Raw genomic sequence first — 14,508 nt, forward strand, 5'->3', positions numbered from 1 at the left:
AGCTTTACACCCTCAAGCAGTTCTTTCTTGTTTGTAAGTACAAGGTAGAGTGGAATGCCTCCCCTTGTCATGTCCTCAATCACCTGTGTTAACAAACTGTCATTGATGTGCTCCAGAAACTTCTTGGATCATTTGAGCCTTTCTCTGTTGCCCCTACAGCAGATACTGTAGTGGCTACAGTTCCCCTGTGAGCACCAAGGGCTGTGAACATGAGGCTTCTTCCTGTTGTCTGAAAAAGACTTCAGCTACTTCTTCCTGACAGGCAGTCTGTACACCTACTACAACACTGCCCACATATCTCTGCCCTCTAATTCTATCCCCTAAGCTCTTGACTGGCTCATGATCCATCCCAAGGCAGAGCCCATGCATTCCCACTGCTCCCCCACATGAAGAGCAACTTCCCATCTTCACCTTCCCTGCCTGTCCTTCCTTCCAAACAGCCTGTATCCAGCCATGGCACCACTCTGTTACCTCAGCCCTTAGCCTGAGCAGAACAGACAGCAACAGGAGTCAGAGACTCCAGTACATTTGTCTTCCCTTTAGCTCTGGCGCGTGGGATAGATGCCCCCACTGGTCTGTCTTTACAGCAAACATCTCTGTGTAAGGAAGTGTGGTTATATGTGCCTGAGTACGGCCAGGGGGAGAAGTGGTCCTCCAGATGGGAAAGACAAAGATAATGAAGGATGCTGCGTATGTATACTCATATTCATGAGGAAAGGAAAGCAAAGTATATAGATTTAAACATCTGCTGCAAAAAACCACCAGAGAGAGAACTGCAGAGCGATGCATTCCAGCCCTTTGTAAGGTCTGATCCAGACCCCTGGCTCCGTAGGACAAAGCGGGAAACACAAGGTGAGGAGGAGACAAAAGAGTGGCGATACCAGTGGAACCAAGGGCAGGTTGAGAGACACCAGAACAGAAATGCTGTGCCCAGTTTTTTGCCCACCAAAGAAAGACAACACATCTGCAGGCAGAGAGACTACAAGCAGAGTTCAGAATGAGCTCCTGTTGCCATAAAATCGCCAAATATGTACACCCTACCCCCACCCATTTTAGCACCTTCAGTAATGAAGCAGATGTAGTGCATGCCCTGCAGGCCAGGCAAATTGTTCACATGCCGTGTTTTACACAAGAATACAATTTGATCGTCAGTGATTTCTTAAGCAAACATAAAGCCATACACAACATATTGGCTAGTTCTGGGAGACTGCAGTGAGTGCAGTGGTTTCTACACAACCTGACACACTTGGGAAAAAATGCAGCCATGCAGTCTCAAAACATGGGTCACAAACCAGGTGTATTTCTCACTTCCAAAAGGCTTCAGTGACAGTTTCTTAAACATGAAGCAGCCAGTAAGGACTTTTCATTGGCAAAGACTGGAGCAAATGGGCAGTTTACGTACTGAGTGCACTCTTACAGAAAGCCTAGAGGTAAAGCCATTTTTACAAGGCCTTTTAAAGGCTGTCTAATAATCATGAGTTAAGGAATGTTATGTGGGCCACATCATCCTCTTTGTTCTCATGGTCAAAGAAATTAAAGCTGCATTGTTCCATTTGGTGGACACATAAGTAGTTGAACCATACAATGAATTAGTCATGGATTTATTTTTAGACTTTCATTCCAGGTAGTCCTGCAACTATCTGCTGTGGCAAGACAATACATGACTAGGGAAGGCAGACCTAGAATAGTAAGCATTCTACATTTTTAGTGGGGGAGCACATTAGGGAGTGCTCATATTTTCATACCCTACATAATCCTGCCTCTCTTGCTGCTCCAGATACTATCTTTGTGACTTCTGTTAGCTCCTAAAATGGAACAAAAAATATGATGTCAACGTAACTGACAGAGGACAATCAAAGCAGCCTTTAAATTATCAATGCACAGGAGAATCCTTTATTGACTTTACTACAAATCTCTTTTTTTCTCATCCCTTTTCCCTGTAAATAGATGTCTATCTCACAGATTGCTTCTGGATGACAGATACCCTCAGATTTTCACTGCCTGCTTTTGGGTAACTAGAGAGATCATTTGAGCTAGGGTGTCCAAAAATGTCCTGAATAGTGGCACCTCTGTTACTTGTGAAACAAATGGCATTTTTTGGCTTCATTCAAGTATTTTCCTGGAAAAATATATTGCCTTTTTACCAGCTCTGAAAGGAAGTAAGGTATGATATATGCTTTGCCATACCATCTGTGTAAAGTTACTGCAATACATAGAAATTCACATCTGCAGTTCTAATTATCCATGTTAAAACAAACACATTTTCAGGTATTTTCAAAACCTTTGTTTTCTCCAGTCAGAATTCTTTTTCTGGTAAAACAAGCAAGCACACGCCTAACCAAAGCATGTAAGTAATCCCACTGCTTTTCATAGAGATCTTTACATGTGTAGAAGATGGTATCTTGGTAACTAGAACTCAAGGGCCAAATTCTCTGCTAGTGTCATCCTGTAAGACCACGTCCTTCAATTCAGCTCTGCTGATTTATAAGCCCAAACTGTATAATGAAATTCAGCCAACTGGAAAGTAGAATATAAAAGCATTATGATGCTGTCAGCTTTACAGTAGAAAGCCTTGTAGCTAGCATTTGTTTGGAAAAATAACAAGCCCTGAAGATGTTGGCTAGATTTCCTTAACATGTCGTCTTATTAATGTCATTCTTCTGTATGGAAAACACTGTGCTTAAGCAGAACCAAAATTCTATTTTTTTTTTTTTTCATTTCTAAAGCTCTTTTGAATAAAATGAACCCTGTGATGACAAGACCAGCAAGTAGGTGGCTGGTTCCCTCACAACCTGTAGTTCTCCACCGTACTTCCCTTTCTTACAAAGCCTCAGGATCAAGGATGTGAAACTGCAATTCCTGACTAGTTATCCAGGAAACTACTACTACTGTGCCCAGGTAATGGTTTCAAGGAACATTATTTAGAAGTTCAAAATAACAACTGTCTTGAAAGACTCACAGAGCTGAAGTCACTCCCTGGCTTGCTTTCTGTTTGTTTCATTCAGCTGGGGTTTCTGTTTGTTTCCTTTGGCTCCATTCCTTGCTTGTTTGTTTCCTGTTGTATAACTTTTGTCCAGCAAAGCTTCTGACTGACTAAAGCTCTGCAATGTCCACAGGAAGGTGAAAGGGCAGTGTACTGCCGTGTTTGGGCTACGGCAGAAGTGCTGTATAGAACAGTATTTTTGCTTGTGGTTCCCTGCAGGTTAGGTACAAACATATGTGGGTTGTCTTGTTCGTAAAACCATTCAGCTCTCACACGTTTTCCTATCTCACAGGTGACTCCAATATTTAATATAACTCTAACGTAAGGAGTAGCATAGCTAGTTAAACAGAGATGAGTACCACTCCAAAACAAAATCTGTTTATATTTATATTTAACAACAGGAGGTGTATCCTCTAGCAGATATTCCAGTCTGCCTGGAAAGCGTATATGCTCTATTAAGAGAGGCTTACAAAGGCTTTGACGATCCCTATGGTAACCCAGTAGAAAGGCTGTTACCATGGGGACTAGCCAAGCCTATATAAACCTTCTGTCTTCATTAGAGTATCTCTGAGACTGAATGCTTTAACAGTTACCGTTCTGGAATAGTTAACAACAATCTCTGCTTTGAGGAAAGAATTATTTTTTTCCAGTGGAAGTTCAGTTATTTTGTCAGCTTTCAGTAATACTCAACAGCCTGAATACCTGTCATATATCAATATAGTGAACAGACTAAACAGTGGTATACACTTGAAAAAGCACTCTGATATTACCATCCCCAGTATTATAGTATACATACATTTTGCATTTGAAACTGCTGTTAATTTAAGCATGAGGACAGGATAAATCATACTTCTTATATTTCAGTTAAAGAACTAGCATGCACCAAATATCTTATATCTGTGTGTATCTGTAGTTGGTTAACTGTGAAGGTGGCATTCTGCTTCCAATTCAGATTCCCCTTCTCAGTTGCTCGCAACTCCTTCTAAAATACTCTACCAAAACAAAACCAAAAAAAAATGTCTTTCTTTTGAATGTGAACGTTTCATGCTTGGTCTCAGCCAAATTTGCTTTTTCTTTCCCCCTTTCCTTTTTCCTTTCTCCATTTTCCTTTCCCTTTTCCTTTCCTTTCCTATAAACCTCAACAGTTTTTGAATTATGCAAGTGGAAATAAAAGCTTCGTTTCTTCCATATGTTCTACACAAAATGTTTATACATTCACAACTCAAAAATGCCTGAAGGAAGAAAGTTCAAACTTCTGCTCAGCAATTTCTGAGTCATCATTAATTTTCGCACCTCTTTCCTATATATTAATGAGACTAATTTCTCTTTTTTATGCCCTTTTCCTTTGATATAAGAGCCTTTCTTAGCACCCTTCTTCCCATATCCTTAGGATATTATTCTGCACGTAAAGACATGCTGTCTAAGCTACAATATGCAGACCTCAGAGTAAATAAATCAAAGAAACCAACAAAAGAAAATCTCTGAATAATTCTTCAAGAGTTTAAAAATGTGCCTTTGTCTCCAGTTGCAGCACCACATGTGCTAATGTAGTATGAGTTCTTGACTTGATTGAGTCTTAGTATCAACTGACAATAGACAAAAAATATTTCTCTTTTTAAAAAAACGCTGTCCAGGTGCCCTTTATGATAATATTTGAGATCTTGCCTTAAAAACAATATCATACTAAATAGCTGTGGTCCCCTTGAAGTTCATAAAGAAGCCCATTTCTGCTCTGTTTAATAATGGAAAGTCCTCTTTAGAGTAGGAATTCAGCATTTTTCAGGAAAAAAAACCCAGGACTTCTTTGTGATATAGCTTTCTTCCACACTTGCAGATTTAAAACCAGCAAAGAATATCACAACACCCTTCCATTTCAGATGGATAATGACAGTGATGATGACTGATGCACACAGCCAGGACCACTATATCTCTGCTTACTTCATGAGTTATTGTTAAGAAGCACCCTCCAGTCTGGGATGTTTAGAAAACTCAAGACTTTCATACATCTATCTGTGAGCCCAAATCTTGCTCAGCCTACTAGCAGCTGTGCAGGCTTAGGTTCTTCAAATAAGACACTGCTTGGACTAATCTGTCATTAGCACATGTGACAAAGCCAGTAAGTACCATCACACTTCACAGCTTTGCTTTCTGTAAAGATGCTTTGGTTTCCCACTTGATGTTCAGTATATGAAGAAGACAGAAATTAAAAATTGTTCTGTCATCTCTCATTTTTATACCTCTTTTCCGTGCACCAGCATGCTCAGAACATCACCTCACGCTTTCCACTTGAAAGACACATATCTTGGCATTTGACCTTAGCTGCTTATTTTCCAGTATGTATTTAGACACATGGCCAAAGGCAGTATCTGAATGATACACTTGATTCCAAGTAGCACTTGATTACAGATTACAGGGTCTAAATGCACCTCCTAGCATGGTATAATCTGATGCAATTCCTGGATCAGTCAGATGACTTTGTATGATAATGATTTTTTTTCTTCAGATTAATGCTGAAGTCCAATCTTGTCGTTAGCTCCCCAAAATGAGAGCAAAGCTTTACATATTTGCTTCAAGTCAGTGCAGCAAACAGGAGGATAAAGAAGGCTTGCCTACTTAACTTTCTGATTGTGGATATGCAGTGCCTTTTTAAAAATAAATGGTACCTTATCAGCAAAAATTAAAGTAAAAAGAGAAAAGAGAGAAAAAAATATGTAGCATAAACAGTAATACTAGTGTATGCCTTAGTTCTTGTGAGGATTCAAGTTTTCAGGCTAGGCTGGTTTTCAGAACAGCAATATGATTAAAATCTAATTCTGAGTGAGTGTACTACTCACTAAATCACTTTAGGCACATAGGCCATTAGATATGTATTCCATCCCTTATATTTCCATTTTATTACAGTTGCACACGAACTCAACGGCAACTGCATATGCCAGCTGGACACAGAAATGCTTACACCATTCTGGAAAATCTGGATCTTAACATGTTGTCAAACAAGACAGAATACTGGTTCACAGTGCGCTGCTGGGCAAGTAGTCTCTGTATTGTGTTGAAGAATTGTCTATCCCTATCTTCCTGCCACCATACTCTACAACTTCACAAGCATTCAGAGTAAAATGAAATGATACCCAAAAGGCATCGTAACAGAACCCCTGTGAATATGAACAATTAAAGCAATTCTTTTAAGGATGAGCTTTACTAAGGAGTTACAACATTTTGCACAGCTCTTAAAATACCAGTGTTTTGCACGTTGGCATAGCATTTCTGTATTGGACAAAGTCTATGCAACGAGTTCTGCAAGGTGCGTGAGACAGCATTACTTCCCAAATTCTTATTTGTATTTGCTGAAACTATGTGTGCTTAGTTGAAAGTATATTTTTAGCTTTTCAGCTCATCTTTTCTACTTACTTTTCTGTTGGGCATTGAAGTAATGGTGTATCAGCTAACTCAAACAGTAACATTTAGATACTGACACCACTACCAGCACCCCTTTAAGCAGAGCCCAGCGAATGCCCCTGAATCAGCAGCGTACATGCAAGCTGAACAGAATGAGGTCATTTCTCTCCCTTACATCTCTTTTGCAGCAAGTAATTGCTCAAAGCAGCAAACCTCATTTGATGTTCTTGTAGTCAAGAAGTCATTGCCAATTATTGCAATTGTGAATGATCCCTGATCAGACTAGAGAAGGCTCTTTAAGCCAGCCCCACAACCATGTATCAGGTGCGGTGTATAGATGTTCTAATACAAATGGCCTAACTGTGTCATAAAGGGAGAAGACTGGGTGATGAGTGATATGTTCGTTCCTTCTGCGTGGTGAGACTTACAGTTTGAGATGATTCAGTTAGGGAGTATGTCAGCAGAGAGTTTTTAATCTTGTTAAAGAAAGCAATCTTCCTTCCTATTGGATATCTACTGGCAGTCTCTAGAGAGATGACTTCTTCCCAGTGCTGCACAGGATCCCACTGCTTGCTGTGCTGGAAGGAATGTGTCAGAACTAATCTTACAATAACAAGTTGCACTAACTGCTGACATGAATCTTGGCATTGACGTAAGCCTGAGTTGTTTAATTAGTATTTATGAAAGATGAAGTGATATCGTTCTTCAAGAAATGGTAACATTCTGGTAATCTGTTATCATAAACTGATATAAAGATTTCAACCAAACTAAGATTACTTGGAAAGGGGAACAGTTATCTACAGTTTAATAAAGCAGAGAAAGGATTTGGAGAGCAGAGCACTATGTAGAAGTAAATACATAAGCTTTGGCTTCGTTATATTTATTTCCTATTTAGCTTCTCATTAAAAACAATATAACGTTGAGAGAAAAAATTGGCTCATTATTATGAATGTGTTCTGAAAAACAGGTGACCAACACTATACTTTCAAATTGTAACATTCCAGCAGTGATCTATTCATTGACCACATTGGCAGAATAGTGATAAGTATTTAATATCTCCCTAATTGAAAAAGAAACACTTCCATGATTCATAGACCACTATTCAAAATGCAGAACTTCATTTTTTTCATAGGCAGCAGAAACTAACAAAATACATCCAGTTAGTCTTTGGTAGATTTCTTTAAACTGATAATTTATGCTAAATTCTTATAGATGAATAATAACATACAAATACACAACACAGTATCTTCTTCCATCTTCAAAGAAAAAAATCCATTTTAAAATTGTTACTAAAAGACTCCCAGGGACATTCTCAGGTGTTTTTCTACTGTGATAGCATTAGTTCATGAAAAATTCTGCTCATAGCTTCAAGACTGTTTAATTTCCCACAGTCAGATTGCTTTCTTCCATTGAAAATCCCATGGGAAGTGGTTTGAATGAAGGGATACTCAGCGACGTTCCTCCTCTGCTGTATTTTTTAAGCCAATTTGTGAATATCTCTAGGGAATGACCCTGGGCTACCCACAAGGATGGGAAAACATTTGAGCATGAGTATTTAGCACAGTGATGTTCTGTGTTAGCTTTTCTATGAATCTACACTGGGAACGAAGCAGACAGCTCCCAAACCTCCTCTTCCTTCAAGCTCCTTTCCCATAGACCTTGCCTTGCAGGCCTTGCAGAAGGAAGTCTGATATTATCCAGGTAAGGTAGTGACCTTCTTTCCGTGCTTCTCTTTTTTCTTCCATGCAGAAAGGGGGAAATCTGCATTTGTCAGGTGCTTTCCTCATGATCATCTCGGTTCTTTCCATTCAAGCTTCTGCACAGCCTGTAAAATCTCTCTATCTCTTGTTACTATATTCCTTCCCAAGAGCCACCGTTCTTTAAAAGCAATTTAATCACATGTTGAATTTTGTCTCCCTGTAAAGACTTCAAATTCCCTGAAAGACAGCCTTTGCTGTAATACGTGTCCACAATAAACAGTACATACACAGCACTGCTTTGATTCTCCCTTATCCTAACTACCTATCTCAGTGTAACGATCACATCTTACTTTCCTCTGAAAGCCCCCACCTCCCCAGCTCTCTTTTTTCACATCACTGTTTCTCAGTGAAAGTCATTGTCTGCTCCCCATCTTCCCTAGGTGTGCTGGGAACCACAATGCTCTGATGATTCATCTACTTTTAGCCAAGTCCCTCCACTTTCCTACATTGCCTCACACTTAAATCCATTCTGTCCACTTCATACATTTAGCCTCTTCATGCTGGTCCCTAGCCTACGCACCCAGTCAAGCACAGTCCATCTTCATTTCTACCCATGAATTCAAAACACCTCACAGTCATATATGTACATATGTACATACATAATGCATGTCTTAGACATGACAGAAAGGCAAAAACTTCAAGCATGAAAGCACAATAATACACAGAGACAAACATGGCCTCTTTATCTCACTTGAGATCTACTTGCACCTGGTGATGATCAGGTATGAAAACAGTCCCCTGGCTAAGGGGAGAACACCAGAGGATTTACATGACAACAGTGATGTGACACCCTTCTCTGGCCCTCACTGTTAGACTGATACCAAGGGAAGCGGAGCCAGCACTGAACATATCCCTTCTAGATCTTTATCCCCAAAAGGACAGACAATGTTTAAGATGAATGCTCAGAGGAAAAGCCTGGTTGTCACCACTGAAAGAAAACTATCAAGCACAGCAGCATTAGTAGGCCTAGAAACAAATCAATCCGTTACATGTATTTCTGCCCCATACTACTATTTCAGACATTCTTCCATCTCTGATTCACAGAAGGTAAAAATCTATCAGAACCCTGGAATTTAATTTTTCTGGCATCTCAAGGTTTTAGCTGCAACTTCTTGACCAGCCTCTAAGGACGCAGGAAGGCCTGTAAGGAGTCAAGGACAGTGGACCTGTCTGCTCTAGCTGTGGTGTTAGGAACCTGTTTCACCTATTTGACAGCCTTCCACACCAAGACTCGGAGCATCAAGAGCCTTTCAAAGTCCTCCTGGGTCGGTACAGCTTTATGCCACCCCCAAACAGGCGGGTGGTTGTCAGGCACAATCTGGCCTGGACTGTTTTTCATTGTATAAAGTTGCTATGGTATCACCAATTAAAAATTCTAAAAAATAATCTGCATCTGTACAGCATGCTAAAATAACCTACCAAATGACACGTCCTTTCGTAGAAAGCAAGTCTACTAATTGCTGAGGGGCAGATTCCTCCACCCTTCCTCTCGCTGAACAGTGCCTTCAAGCTGCAAATACTCCCACTGCTTGCAGCATTTGCCAAGCCGAAGTTTTCCACAGAAACCATGAGTCAGGCTCCAAAAATCAGGAGACAGGCTTAAAAAACCATGAGATTTAACTACAGCAGGTGAATTATTTTGCCTCGGTGATTGGATTTGGCAAAGCAGGCATTTAGCATAAGAGTCATAACAGCTAAAAAGCAGGTGATCAGCAGCTTCAGCAGAGAGTGATCCCCGGCACGTCTGAAAATATGTGGTCTAACACTTCAAAAGCTTTCTGTTAGTGTCTAGCAGAAAGAAACTGAGATCCTACCTTCCCTGATCATTTTCTTCCCTCCCCATTTTTAACTTTCTCATTTCATCTTTCCTTATTCCTTTTTCTGTCTCTCCACTTTAATTTCCAAATGCATTTCAATAGGTTGGTCATTGCAGGAAAGATGAGAGTTGAGACTCTCAGACAGCCAGACAGTTCTGGTGGCCAGGGGTCTGACGAAGCCATGGATGACAGCACTAGGCTGTGAAGTCAGCACTGGGCCTCCTGGGAGAGAAGGCTTTGCTGACCAGAAGGCACAGCCTGACGTGCTCCACTGAACTGGTGGGGCTGAGCAAGGTGGGGATGTCTGACTTCAGAGAGCTCTGTTTTCCCCTCTCTCACCCATCGGCTTAATATCAAGGACTTGAGATCAAATGACTTAAGAACTGAACTTCAGTCAACAGCAACTGAAATCACAAACTAAAGACCTATCTTCCCTCTTCAGTCTCACAAGCTACTCCTTCACAGTCAAGGACTCAAGCTCATGTCTCCCACTGAGCACCCCACAGAGATGCTGGGGCCCTGCACACACCAACGGGACTTACTGGCCCTGACTGGTCTCCATTTGCCCTCCTGCCAAGGCTGGGGGCTCCATGTGCCCACAGGCCTTTGCTGCAGCCTGAGCTATGTCACTGGGCAGGCCTGTCCTTAGCTGCCCCCCCCTCAACCCGGACCTGCTGACTGACCCTGGGCTGACATTAGACCTGACTTGTTGCCCTGCTTTTCCCCAGTAACTACTGGGCCATTGACAGAACCTGCCACAGTCACCAAGCTGCCCTGCTTTGGCTGTCCCTCCTGAGTGAGGTCACTGACCCTCCTGAGTGAGGTCAGTGTCCATCCTCAGTGATGTCACTGTTCTTGCTTTTATGCTGCTCAACTCCAGGTCAGTTGTGTGACAGAAAGGCTCGTGCCGTATCATGGAGCAATCTGAAATTAACCCTGGCCTGGCCATGTGTCAGGAGGCTCTCTGGCAGCCACAGACAGCAGCGCTGAGGACCATCACTTTTCCTCTGATGACAGGCACAAGTATGAGTGTGAGTACTACATGCTGAAGATGCAGACACAACAAAGGACAGATTTAGACCTGGTCAGACCTGATGCAAGAAGAACTTGCCTTCACTTACCTCCTCCCACTGTAGTAGAGCCTTTCCACCCCCATATGTATTGTCAGCAATCTTTTACACCTTCCACCAGAACAGTGAACTAGGTCACAGTGACAATGAAAATTCAGCACATTCTCTCTTCAACTCTTTCATCTTCAGCATGCAGAAAAAGCCTGAAAGCTCTGCAGCTGCAGCTTGAAAACAAGGGACAATTCAGCTTCAAGGAATTATCAGTACTGATTAATCTCATGAAGTTTGAAAGCAAAGCCCAGAAACAAGTTTTATCACATGAGTTTTACAAGGTCCTCTTAATTAAAGACACAAGCATTTATATTTTCTCATGTTATAGGCATCCTACCCATTAATTTGACTGATTACATGCATATTTTATTTCATAGGAGTTTATTAGACTTTGGTCACAAACATGGTCTTTTTTTTTGGTCAAAAATTTTGTCCAAAATATTGTCAAAAATGGTAGCTTTTACATAAAGGAACAAACAAGTCCAAATAGGCACCTGGATTTCGGCAAGAAAAACATAGATTTGTAATGTCATAATATCAAAAAGCTGTTGCTAAGTATGGTGAAAAAGAAAGTCTCTGGCTGTTTTAAAAAAGAAAATATTAGGTTTTTTTAAAAAAACAGGTGTTGAGAAGAGCTAAGTGAATAACTGTCTGTCTGGGTGCTGCAAATGGGAACATGTCTAGATGCTACAAATTTAGAGGTGAATAATCTTTCTTTATAGCAAGTATAAGAAAAGTACAGAAAAGATGCTCCATCTCAAGAAAAGTCCATATAAGCGGAATCAGCTTCCCTATGAGGAAATAATTACTGCAAGCTGCAAAAATAGAAATAAAATCTTTGACGAATGGCTGGTGTATGAATTCCTGTTACAGTTTATTTATGCAGACAATATAGTGTCTGGGATGAAACAGCTCTGTTGGCAGAACGAGCATGAGCCACTGTATGTGGGCTCTCATAGCACTGCATGGGAGTATTTACTTCAGCTCTCCTGGAACCATGCAGAAGTGACGTTATCTTGCTAGAGCCTGAAATAAGCAGTGAAATCGCCAGCATCAAGAGAAAGCTGAGCATGTGGCTGAGATCTTCGTCATCTGACAAAAACAAAATTAAACGAACTAAGAGGAAAAAGTAATTGAAACCTCTTCCTATGCAGATCTTGCTGAATTCAGCGGGGCCGCTGGACTCAGTCACTCCCATTTTGGCACTACGATCATTTACCTGTAGTGTCTTCTGCAGGACAGGACAAACCACATTTATATGCCTTTTCACATCTGTATGTTTATATTGACTTATTCTTCTAAATGGGAGTTCAAATTGTACTGGATATCATCAAAAACTCCAGCGATCCCCTGTAAGAACAAAATGCTCTGACCGAGATAAAAAAATATGGATTTTATTCAGAAGTTACAAATAGCTTCTTTTTCTAATCTAAAGGATGAGCCTGAAATTAAAATGCATTGGTTAAATATGACCACTTTCACATTTGGAAGATGTGCTGATCTCTTCTGTTAAAAGATACCATCAGCAGGCCTTTTCATAGCCCTATTGCTCAGAACAGCCACAAATGAAAAAGCAGAGAAAATGTATGTACACAAGAACTAGTGAAGCCGTGGCACTCAACTGCGGAAGAGCAGACCCTGGAGATGCAGTCAGCATGGCATGCTGTGCTCACTGCGCGTCACCCGCCCATCGCACCAGCACCCTGCTGGGTGGAGGTCAGCCCTCCTGGCCTGCCTGGTGTCACACACTTCCACTGCACCTGCTGGCTTGTGGACAGGCTCACAGTACGCAGAGCACAGAAACAGCCTTGGAAGACAGGGTGAGCACCCACCACAGCTCACAGGAGATAGAGCAAAGAAGGACGGTAAAGAAGGGGCACTGTGAGAATACAAATGCGCAATGCTGCACTGTCCCGCCAGATGAGGTACTCTCCATCAGTCATCATACGACCCCTACAAACTGGTGGATCAGGACAAGGATCAGACTCCAGCTCATAGCCCACCTCTTTGGTCCTGCACCCCCTGAAGTAAAGGACACAAGATCCATTGGCTTCAGGGACAGAGCATCATCCCCTGCTATCGGGAATCACACACAGTTGTTTCCTCAAACACTAAATTCCTGTGAAACCACCATTTTCTTTTGCCCTTAGCATTCAGCTGTTGGAAGATTTTTCCATGTGTGTACCAGTAACACATTTCTGAAGTGCCTCATGCAAAACCTGAGCATGACCAGAGAGCAGCCACCCCTGGGCCTGTAAGACTTCCTGGTGTATCCAGAGGTGAGCTCAGCAATGATACAGCTGAAGAAAGAGAGCTACCTAAACTATTTAAATATTAAAAGTTTGCTGAAGTGATGTTTCATTCCCTTCCGCTGAAGTGAGTTGGAATCTTCCTATTGATTGCATAACAATAGAACTGACCTTTGAGGTTTGGGTTTGGGTTTGGGGGTGGTGGGGTGGGTGGTGGTGGTGGTACCCATAATTTTACCAATAACAGGCAGTGATTGTTATTTCATCAGTTCTGAATTTCAAATTTTGTCTTTCTTCTCTCATCTGGGGTTCTGTAGCATTCAGTTACTTTTTTTTCCCATTAAATACTCAGAACAGTTTCATCAGGATTTATGTTGCAAACCTAGCAAAAATATTTAGGCAGAAAAATACCATTATACATGGACAATTTCTTCGAGAATGGATAAAAGATTATATATTTGACCCCACAGATGATAATAATATGCCCCAAAAATAAATGGTTAGTTAAGATGTATTCTAAGGGGCAGGTGACTGAAACAGACACACCTGAGAAGAGCAAATTGCACCCGCTCATTATTATGATAAAATTATCAGTGATGGGCAGTACAGTGGAAAATGATTAAAAAATCATGTGTACTGTTGAGGAGGAAGAGAGGAGAGAAGAAGACATGCAAATAAACATCCTGATGCAGAATATGTTTTTCCTGTCTCCAGATTCTACCAGGCATAAAAAGGGTATGCAAGTGGAGGTGTCTACACTTTTCTGGGGGAAAAAAAAAAAAAAAAGAACAGTATGTGGAGGGTTCATTTCATACCTTTTCAAATTATAATATTTTATGGTGCTATGTTAGCATCACTTCGAGTTCTCTGAGCTCTGCTTTTGTATTATATGCATCTCTGTTTTTTTCCATATGTGCACTGAATATTATTATTTTTAAAAGACTCTGATTTGGCTTTGTTCAAAACTGGAGGGAATCTTTCCTAGGGCAAAAAGTAGGAATTATACTAATCTTTAATTTCTATCACCTTATAAAAAAATGAAAACATGCAGAACAGAATTTTACTCTATGGCAGGAAATTCTAAGTTGCTGTGTTCTCATGAAATTTATCCATATTTTTAAACAGTGTCTTCACTAGTGAAGGAGGAAATTCTGTGAGGCTAGATATTATGTAGATGCTGAA

Source organism: Falco rusticolus, chromosome 3 (assembly GCF_015220075.1).
Source record: "Falco rusticolus isolate bFalRus1 chromosome 3, bFalRus1.pri, whole genome shotgun sequence".
Classification (NCBI taxonomy): domain Eukaryota; kingdom Metazoa; phylum Chordata; class Aves; order Falconiformes; family Falconidae; genus Falco; species Falco rusticolus.